Source organism: Oncorhynchus clarkii, chromosome 24 (assembly GCF_045791955.1).
Source record: "Oncorhynchus clarkii lewisi isolate Uvic-CL-2024 chromosome 24, UVic_Ocla_1.0, whole genome shotgun sequence".
In the NCBI taxonomy this organism is placed as follows: Eukaryota; Metazoa; Chordata; class Actinopteri; order Salmoniformes; family Salmonidae; genus Oncorhynchus; species Oncorhynchus clarkii.
Window position 1 is genome coordinate 732765 of NC_092170.1, and position 10160 is coordinate 742924.

Here is a 10160-nt window from a genome sequence, read left to right on the forward strand (position 1 = left end):
AACTCTGGACCACGAAGCCAGTTCCACTGCTTGTTTTAATTGTTTAATTGTTAATTGTTGTTTTTAAATCTGAGTCACATTGAGATTGACTTTATAATTTAAACCTAATTTATGTATTACTGCCCCCCAGTTGCAAGACACATCCCAGTGGCATCACAAAAAACACACCAAAAATAATCTGCACATGCTTTCTGTCCCTAACTAAATAAAAACGAGCAAATCTGGTCTAAAACGAACTGAAACTAAACAGAGATTGAAATAAACGAATCAAATCAAATCTAATATAAAAACACACAACTATATTAACCTTGGTCTGGGAATAGTTTTTCAGCACATTTGAGCACTTGAGCGCATGTTTTAAGTACACAGCTCAGTGATGGGCCTTGTTGAAATGTGTGAATATGTGGTGTGTGTGTGTGCACGAGTGCGCGTCCGTGCGTGCGTGTGCGCAATGGCGCCTCTGTTGGAGCTGGCTGAATCTACAGGCACGCAAAAAAATCGGACCATTTCCATTCTACCATATTAAAATTGTCACCACTCTACAACTAAATGTAATCTTAACCAGTAGCCTGTCGTGATCCTTAGACCTGTAGAGGCAATAAATTACATCAACATAATTCAACTCTGACATGAATGTATTTTATGTCAATCTATGTCCATAACTCTCCTGCTACACCAAGTAAATCTAGGCTACCTGTATGAGTTAGGGTAACAGTAATACGTCTATAGGTGGCTATTCAGGTGACACATCATGTGAAGTAATTTCGGCATGGATGACCCGCCAACTCAGCTATATCGTCAACTCAGATTCGTGTTCGCAATAAAAAGTATTTCCCTTACAAGTCAGTTATAATACACGTATGCACGATATGCAGCAGACTTTACCCTGAGCTGAGCCCTTATAGCCTAATTCATCATTGCATTTTTATACTTACATCATCTGTGCATGCGGGTGTGATGATGCCGCTGAGCACTAGCAACAGGACACTCCAGAGCAGTGCGGGAAAAGTGAGAAAGTCCGTCATTTCAGTTGGATATCTTTGTAACTGTAAAAGCAATGCAGCAGCCCTCTTGAATACATGTGTTTTAAAAATAAGAAGAAATAGCCTACTGCTCGCTGTCACTGCGACGGGTTTCTGGACTTTGATAGGTGGTGGGTTAGATCACTATCCTTAGATATAGCGCGTGGTAAAGATAACCCTCAAGAAAGACAGTGCTTTTACCTTCGAGCCCCCATTCACACCTGACAGCTAAGTCTTTTAAGGCTAAATAATACACCATAGGTAACAAAGTGTAACTGCTGAGGTATAATAAGAACGAGTGGGACATACAATCGTCGAGAAACATATTGTATATGTTGGAAAAGTGAGTACGGTCAAGTGCTTATTTAAGAATGAGCGGTGTACACTTAAATACCGTAATACTTTGTGATTACGCTGTGATTTTTATATTTCGTTTTCAATTAATAATGATACATGGTGATATGTTTTATATAGTATGATATACATTGTTGTAAGGTGGGTCTTAATCCATTTGATAGTATAAAAATAAACCGGATAAATGTATTGTGAAATATAGTTGCGCTCTTTAGGTTAGTTACGGTATGAGGTGCGGAGTGGACGAGGTAGCCTCCATACTTACTAGCGGTTGTTGAGGTCTCTGTGTTTCTGTTAAGTTTAAGACTTGTACTTCGTTAAACTTTTTGTTGTTTTATTTTCTTCATTGATATGAAGCCAAATTACACAATTCTGAAATAGCTAGGCTCTTTTTGTATGACACTATTTAGGGATAAAGGTGATGGTTTTTCGATTTAAGGAACAAGTGCATGCGAAAGTATTGTCACAGTGGGACTTGAACTTGCACGACATTTCGTCAACGGAGTCCGACACAGTGTATCAAGACTGGGGTAAGCGTTTTTTTATTGCATAGCACACTTATTGTCTACAATAAAACTCTGCGTTAGATTGGGACGTTTCTCGCACCCTATCTAGGATATGACGGGTAGACCTAATCATTCATTTTCTCCATAGCGAAAATTCCTATTATACATGTCTTGGGGGTCATTTGCAACGGTTTCATTCGTTGCCATATCTTCGCTCAATTTTATTGTAGGTTAATTGAATTTGCAGGATTATTACCTAGGCACATTTTAACCAATTTGATTTTCGTGGGAATATACTTAGACCATGCATTTCAAAGTATTTTTACTTGAAAAATTTAGGCTACACGCATATTTGATTCGGTAATAGATTTCTTATAGTTTCAAATGTATCTGGATTGGAGGCCTATTCGCAGAGTAGGGCTTGGGGACCTATTTTGTCAAAGCAATTCAGTATGCATGTATCACAAAATCAGCACGGTGTCCCCGCAATACTGTACACAAGCCCCCTCAGGCTTATCTTGAATACAGTTACAGTGGTGCACGATTGCAGTGAGAGCTGTGTAACATCAGTAATAATAAGAGGTCATAATAATGATGATGATGGTGATCATCATCACATCATAATTGGTTGCGAGTTTTGAGGTTTAGCTTAGAAAAAATGGGGCACAAGCAGTAATATTTTTGTTGTTGAAAACCTCAGCATGTGATCTAATAACCTGGCTTTCATTTTGATGTTTGAAAATATTTTAATACATTATAATGATAAGCCCTTTATCTCAGGCTGCCTGCCTACGAACCAGCTTTTCGTGCAATGAGAACTGATCCGCAAAGTACATCTTGTTCACAGTTCATCAGGTCACAGACATTTGTTATGACAAAGTTGTGTGTGTGTGTGTGTGTGTGTGTGTGTGTGTGTGTGTGCATATCTATCCATCCATTCATCCACTCTCTACTCATTCATTTATTTATATAATTGTTTTATTCGTTAATGCATCTTTAACTGCGCCAATTAAGGAGATACATTTGAATCCATTTGACAAATGGATGATTTTATAAATTCAGGAATTAAAATTACATTTGATTTATGAATTGACTTTTACTGTACATAAATTTACTCTATCTACCTTCCTATCTGAGAGTATTCTGTCTCTTATCGTTGTTTGTCTATCTCATAGGAGAGGTCGAGAGGCAGAGTCTCATCGTTGCTGTTGCACCAATCAGAGGCAAGGCAGAGGTCAAGGGCTTGTCTGGAAGCAGGACACGCCCTAAGTGGCGGAGATGACGGTCTCTACCTGCTGCACCACCTGGACCAAACTCCCTCTCTGGTCAGATTACCAACTCACATCTTCTCATGATCTCATTGTCTAATTTTCTCTAATTTCCTTCCGTTCACATCTTCTCCATTTCTGCTTGGCCAAAACAACCCATAGCCCCTTACCAGCATGGTGGCTGGTGGCACTTTAAATCGGAGGACAGGCTCATAGTAATGGCTGGGACAGAATCAATAAAATGGTATCAAACACATCAAACACATGGTTTCCATGGTTTCCATGTGTTTGATACCATTCCATTCACTCAGTTCTAGCCATTATTAAGAGCTGTCTTGCCCTCACCATCCTCCTCTGCCCCTTCCCCCAACTAGTGCTTTCCACTTTTGGTGTTTGCAGATCTGAAGGAAGCAGACAGGTGTTGGAGGGCTAAGTGAAGGAAACATACTTTTGGTTGTATGCCTATTAATTTCCATCAGATTAGAGCCCACCTTTCACAGTACTGCCGGCCAAACCCTCCCCTAACCCGGATAATGCTGGGCCAATTGTGCGCCGCCCTATGGGACTCCTGATCACGGCTGGTTGTGACACAGCCTGGGAACAAACCCGGGTCTGTTGTGACGACTCTAAAATGGTTTAAGAACAACATTGCTAGGGCAATTCAAGTATAGCCAAGATGCAGTGACAATGTATTGGGCCTATAGCCTACTGCACAAACCTCATTGCCACAGAACTGTTTTTAATTGGTTAATTTTGCATAGGCTTAAGTCATGTTTAAAAAATATCTGAGCAGTAGATCTTGGATTGCATTTTGACTGAGAAAGTGATCGTTACTCAGGAAAGTTTGGTGATCACTGCTCTATAGCTCAAATCAGTGTCTGCACAGTTTCCTCGCGCCATAGTCTGTAAAAAATAAGCCTTGAACACACAACAAAGTTAAACAGCATGCATTTAGTTTTACTAGCATTTAAAAGCAGTTGGAGGCCAAGGAAAGAGTGTTGTATGGCATTGAAGCTCGTTTGGAGGTTTGTTAACACAGTGTCCAAGGAAGGGCCAGATGTATGCAGAATGGTGTCGTCTGCGTAGAGGTGGATCAGAGAATCACCAGCAGCAAGAGCGACATCATTGATATATACAGAGAAAAGAGTCGGTCTGAGATTTGAACCCTGTGGCACCCCCATAGAGTCTGCCAGAGGTCCGGACAACAAGCCCTCCGATTTGACAAACTGAACTCTATCTGATAAGTAGTTGGTGAACCAGGCAGGGGCAGTTATTAAAGAAACCAAGGCTGTTGAGTCTGCCTTAAGAGTGCGGTGATTGACAGAGTCGAAAACCTTGGCCAGGTCGATGAAGACGGCTGCACAGTACTGTCTTTTGTCGATGGCAGTTATGATATCGTTTAGGACCTTGAGAATGGCTCAGATGCAGCCATGATCAGCTCGGAAACCAGATTGCATAGTGGAGAAGGTACGGTGGGATTCTAAATGGTCAGTGATCTGTTTGTTAACTTGGCTTTTGAAGATTTTAGAAAGGCAGGGCAGGATGGATATAGGTCTATAACAGTTTGGGTCTAGAGTGTCTCCCCCTTTGAAGAGGGGGATGACCGCGGCAGCTTTCCAATCTTTGGGGATCTCAGATGATACGAAAGAGAGGTTGAACAGGCTAATAATGGGGGTTGCAACAATTTCGGCTGATCATTTTAGAAAGAGAGGGTCCAGATTATCTAGCCCAGTTGATTGGTAGGGATCCAGATTTTGCAGCTATTTCAGAACACATGCTGTCTGGATTTGGTGAAGGAGAAGTGGAGGGGGCTTGGGCAAGTTGCTGCAGTGGGTGCTGAGCTGTTGGCCGGTGTAGGGGTAGCCAGGTGGAAACCATGGCCAGCTGTAGAAAAATGTATTATTATTATTATCGATTATCATAGATTTATCGGTGGTGACAGTGTTTCCTAGCCTCAGTGCAGTGGGCAGCTGGGAGGAAGTGCTCTTATTCTCCATGGACTTGACAGTGTCCCAAAACGTTTTGGAATTAGTGCTAGAGGATGCAAATTTCTGTTTGAAAAAGCTAGCCTTAGCTTTTCTAACTGACTGAGTATGTTGTTTCCTGACTTCTCTGAAAAGTTGCATATCGCGGGGGCTATTCATAATTGATGCTAATGCAGAACGCCACAGGATGTTTTTGTGCTGGTCAAGGGCAGTCAAGTCTGGGTTGAACCAAAGGCTATATCTGTTCTTATTTCTACATTTTTTTAATGGGGCATGCATATTTAATTTATCGAGGAAAGCTATTTTAAAGAGCATCCAGGCATCCTCTACTGACGGAATGAGGTGAATATCCTTCCAGGATACCCGGGCCAGGTCGATTAGAAAGGCCTGCTCGCTGAAGTGTTTTAGGGAGCGTTTGACAGTTATGTGGGCTGGTCGTTTGACCATGGACCCATCACTCATCGCTGAGATCCTGGTTGAAGACAGCAGAGGTGTATTTAGAGGGCAAGTTGGTCAGGATGATATCTAAGAGGGTGCCCATGTTTACGGATTTAGGATTGTACTTGGTAGGTTCCATGATAATTTCAGTGAGATTGAGGGCATTGAGGTTAGATTGTAGGATGGCCAGGGTGTTAAGCATATCCCAGTTTAGGTCACCTAACAGTACAAACTCTGAAGATAGATGGGGGGCAATCAATTCAAATATGGTGTCCAGGGCACAGCTAGGGGCTGAGGGGGGGTCTATTTCAAGCGACTACTTTTTAAAAGTAGAAGCCCAATTGTTTGGGCACAGACCTGGATAGTATGACAGAACTCTGTAGGCTTCCGCCCCCTTTGGCAGTTCCATCTTGTCGGAAGATGTTATACAGTGGGGAGAACAAGTATTTGATACACTGACGATTTTGCAGGTTTTCCTACTTACAAAACATGTAGAGGTCTGTCATTTTTATCATTGGTACACTTCAACTGTGCGAGACGGAATCTAAAACAAAATCCAGAAAATCACATTGTATGATTTTTAAGTAATTAATTAGCATTTTATTGCATGACATAAGTATTTGATCACCTACCAACCAGTAAGAATTCCGGCTCTCACAGACCTGTTAGTTTTTCTTTAAGAAGCCCTCCTGTTCTCCACTCATTACCTGTATTAACTGCACCTGTTTGAACTCGTTACCTGTATAAAAGACACCTGTCCATACACTCAATCAAACAGACTCCAACCTCTCCACAATGGCCAAGACCAGAGAGCTGTGTAAGGACATCAGGGAAAAATTGTAGACCTGCACAAGGCTGGGATGGGCTACAGGACAATAGGCAAGCAGCTTGATGAGAAGGCAACAACTGTTGGCGCAATTATTAGAAAATGGAAGAAGTTCAATATGACGGTCAATCACCCTCGGTCTGGGGCTCCATGCAAGATCTCACCTCGTGGGGCATCAATGATCATGAGGAAGGTAAGGGATCAGCCCAGAAATACGCGGCAGGACCTGGTCAATGACCTGAAGAGAGCTGGGACCACAGTCTCAAAGAAAACGATTAGTAACACACTACGCCGTCATGGATTAAAATCCTACAGCGCACGCAAGGCCCCCCTGCTCAAGCCAGCGCATTTCCAGGCCCATCTGAAGTTTGCCAATGACCATCTGGATGATCCAGAGGAGGAATGGGAGAAGGTCGTGTGGTCTGATGAGACAAAAATAGAGCTTTTTGGTCTAAACTCCACTCGCCGTGTTTGGAGGAAGAAGAAGGATGAGCACAACCCCAAGAACACGACCCCAACCGTGAAGCATGGAGGTGGAAAGATCATTCTTTGGGGATGCTTTTCTGCAAAGGGGACAGGATGACTGCACCGTAATGAGGGGAGGATGGATGGGGCCATGTATCGCGAGATCTTGGCCAACAACCTCCTTCCCTCAGTAAGAGCATTGCAGATGGGTCGTGGCTGGGTCTTCCAGCATGACAACGACCCTAAACACACAGCCAGGGCAACTAAGGAGTGTGTGCATATCAAGGTCCTGGAGTGGCCTAGCCAGTCTCCAGACCTGAACCCAATAGAAAATCTTTGGAGGGAGCTGAAAGTCCATATAGGCCCCAGCGACATCCCGAAACCTGAAGGATCTGGAGAAGGTCTGTATGGAGGAGTGAGCCAAAATCCCTGCTGCAGTGTGTGCAAACCTGGTCAAGAACTACAGGAAACGTAGGATCTCTGTAATTGCAAACAAAGGTTTCTGTTCCAAATATTAAGTTCTGCTTTTCTGATGTATCAAATACTTATGTCATGCAATAAAATGCTAAGTAATTACTTAAAAATCATACAATGTGATTTTCTGGATTTTTGTTTTAGAGTCTGTCTCTCACAGTTGAAGTGTGATTAAAAAAAGTACAGACCTCTACATGTTTTGTAAGTAGGAAAACCTGCAAAATCGGCAGTGTATCAAATACTTGTTCTCCCCACTGTATACTTTGAAAAAAGTATAATTTTCAATTCATAGAAAATGAGATCTGCACAAAGTCAAAAAGACAGTAGATTACTGAGCTTTTCTTAGTAATCTACTTGAGAACCATTTATGGATCAAGTAAAACTTTTGAATAAGTGAAGATTTTAGAGAGATGTTTAGTGCTTTTTATATTTAATAATCTCAACCCACCCTATTCATTATATAGATAGGCAGATAAATCAAGGGGAAAAAAATTTGCTCATAATTTTTTTATATTTTTTTATTTTGTACTTTCATTTAACTTGGCAAGTCAGTTAAGAACACATTTTTATTTACAAAGACGGCCTACCAGGATACAGTGGGTTAATTGCCTTGTCCAGGGGCAGAATTACACATTTTAAAAATTAATCATCAGGAGTAGGCAGCACCATAAGTAAGTGAGTAAACTGAGATATGACTAAGGAGTTAATCAGGGCAATTTTTCCTTGAATAGACGGTATTTACCTCTCCGTGGTTGTAGGATCTTGTCTATTTTTACAAGTTTTCTATTAAAATGCATTGTGGAGAGCTCATTTATATATCTTGTGATTTGAATACCACGTATGTCTACTTCACCGTCAGGCCATGTTATAGGTAAACTGCAGGGTAATGTAAAAGTAGAATTTTAAAAATATCCAATACGTAATATTGTACACTTATCATAATTAGGTTTTAGTCCAGAGAGTCCAGAAAAGTTATCTAGATCTTCAATGAGATATTGCATGGATGTAGCTTGCAGACTTAATATAAAACGTGAGATTTTGGCATACAAGGACACCTTTGTTTTTAAGCTTTGAATTTCTAATCCTCTAATGTTGTTATTTGGTCTAATTTTAATAGCTAGCATTTCGATGGCCATAACGAATAGTTATGGTGACAGCGGACACCATTGTTTAACTCCTCTTGACAATTCAATACTCTCTGAGAAGTAACCGCTATTTACTATTTTACACCTGGGGTTGCTATACATTACTTTTGCCCATTTTATAAGAGAGTCACCAAAATTGAAAAAAAATCCAGGCATTTATGAATAAAATCCATTCTTACTTTATCAAAGGCCTTTTCAAAATCCACTATAAATACCAGGCCTGGCTTCTTAGATGTTTCATGATGTTGTATTACTTCTAGAAGCTGTCGTATATTTATCTCCAATGTATCGTCCATGTAAAAAACCTGTCTGATCAGGATGAACTATTTCTGGTAAACCTTTTCAATTCTGAGTGCTATGCATTTTTTACATTACAACATTTAAGTGTAAGAGGCCTCCTATTTTTAAGATAGACTGAATCTATACATTTGCCATCTGGATCTTGTTATAATAATAGTGAAATGAGACCTTCCTGCTAAGTACCTGACAGACTAACATTTCATAGGAGTAGTTAAAACAACCTAACAATGGAGCTTTGAGTATATCAAAAAAGGCTTGATAGACCTCTACTGGTATGCCAGCAAACCTTGGGTTTTTCCAGATTGAAGGAATTTAATTAGCCTCAAAAAAAAATTCCTCTGTAATTTGGCCTTCGCACAGACTTTTCTGTACATTTGTTATTTTTTTATTATTATTTGGAAAGAATTCCTTACAGCAGTGGTTCCCAAACTTCTTATTTATGAGAACTGACAATCAATTTATTACAAAAAACTTAACTTAGGGCCCTACTCAGTAATTTTGACACAGTCAGCTTGCACCTGTAAATAACTTTAATTAATAGGAAATTGTGTGTTTATTGTAGAATAAAGGATCTAGCTTTTTAGGAGCTTTTATTAAGACCTGAATTCAAATACAAATATTTTCTAATACTCTGGGCTTGATTGAGCCTGCCTGGTACAATGTAACCTATAGAATAGTCAAAAAGGTGAAAACCCTTCCCATATGGCACTCCAAGTAGACAAGAGAAAACACAAAAAGATTTCAAATTGTATTGAACGCAGGTCTGCTCTTCTCCACTTTTGAAACCAACTGGTGCAAACATGGGCCCTAACTTTAATGTCTTCTCTTCTATAGGTGGCTTGTGATAATGGTCGTTGCTGGACAGGCCGTAATGGGGGTAAGTGAGTGGTTTCTACCAACATTCTTTGAAATATCTCATAGGTTTACATTCATTTCGTGATAAAGTGATAAAGTGATAAATTCGGTCTCAATGTTGCAAAATTTGAAATTGTGATTTTTACATTGAATAAAAGTAGAGACTGAGCTAGAAAATGGTATATCAGACAATACAGCTGTGGAACAATGGGAAAGTAATTATGATTTGAAAGTTGATAAAATTGTAACTTCACTTTTGAGAAAATGGCTCTTGAATGTAGGAGGAGGAGTAGGGCCAAGGAGTAGGGTAGATCAAAGCGTTCTGACCTAATAACACCAGTCAAGCTCCCAAGCTAACTGGTAACGTTGGCTAGCTTGCTAGCTACTTCCAGACACATGAGAGAACAGCTCACACTGACCATTTTACTCGCCTTAGCAGAGCTGGTTAGGCTGTTTTCATGTTATCCGTAGTGTTGATGACTAACACCGGCCATATTCAACTAGTTTTGAACATTCGTAAAT

General features: G+C 40.4%; 1 long non-coding RNA gene across 1 annotated transcript; it reads left to right on the plus strand.

Annotated features, from left to right (window-relative positions):
* Window positions 1–1677: 1677 nt before the first annotated feature.
* LOC139382198 (uncharacterized) lies at window positions 1678–9661 on the plus strand. Its single transcript, XR_011628621.1, has 3 exons — window positions 1678–1906; window positions 3058–3207; window positions 9618–9661. It is a non-coding gene; the product is annotated as an uncharacterized lncRNA (long non-coding RNA).
* The last annotated feature ends 499 nt before the right edge of the window (window positions 9662–10160 follow it).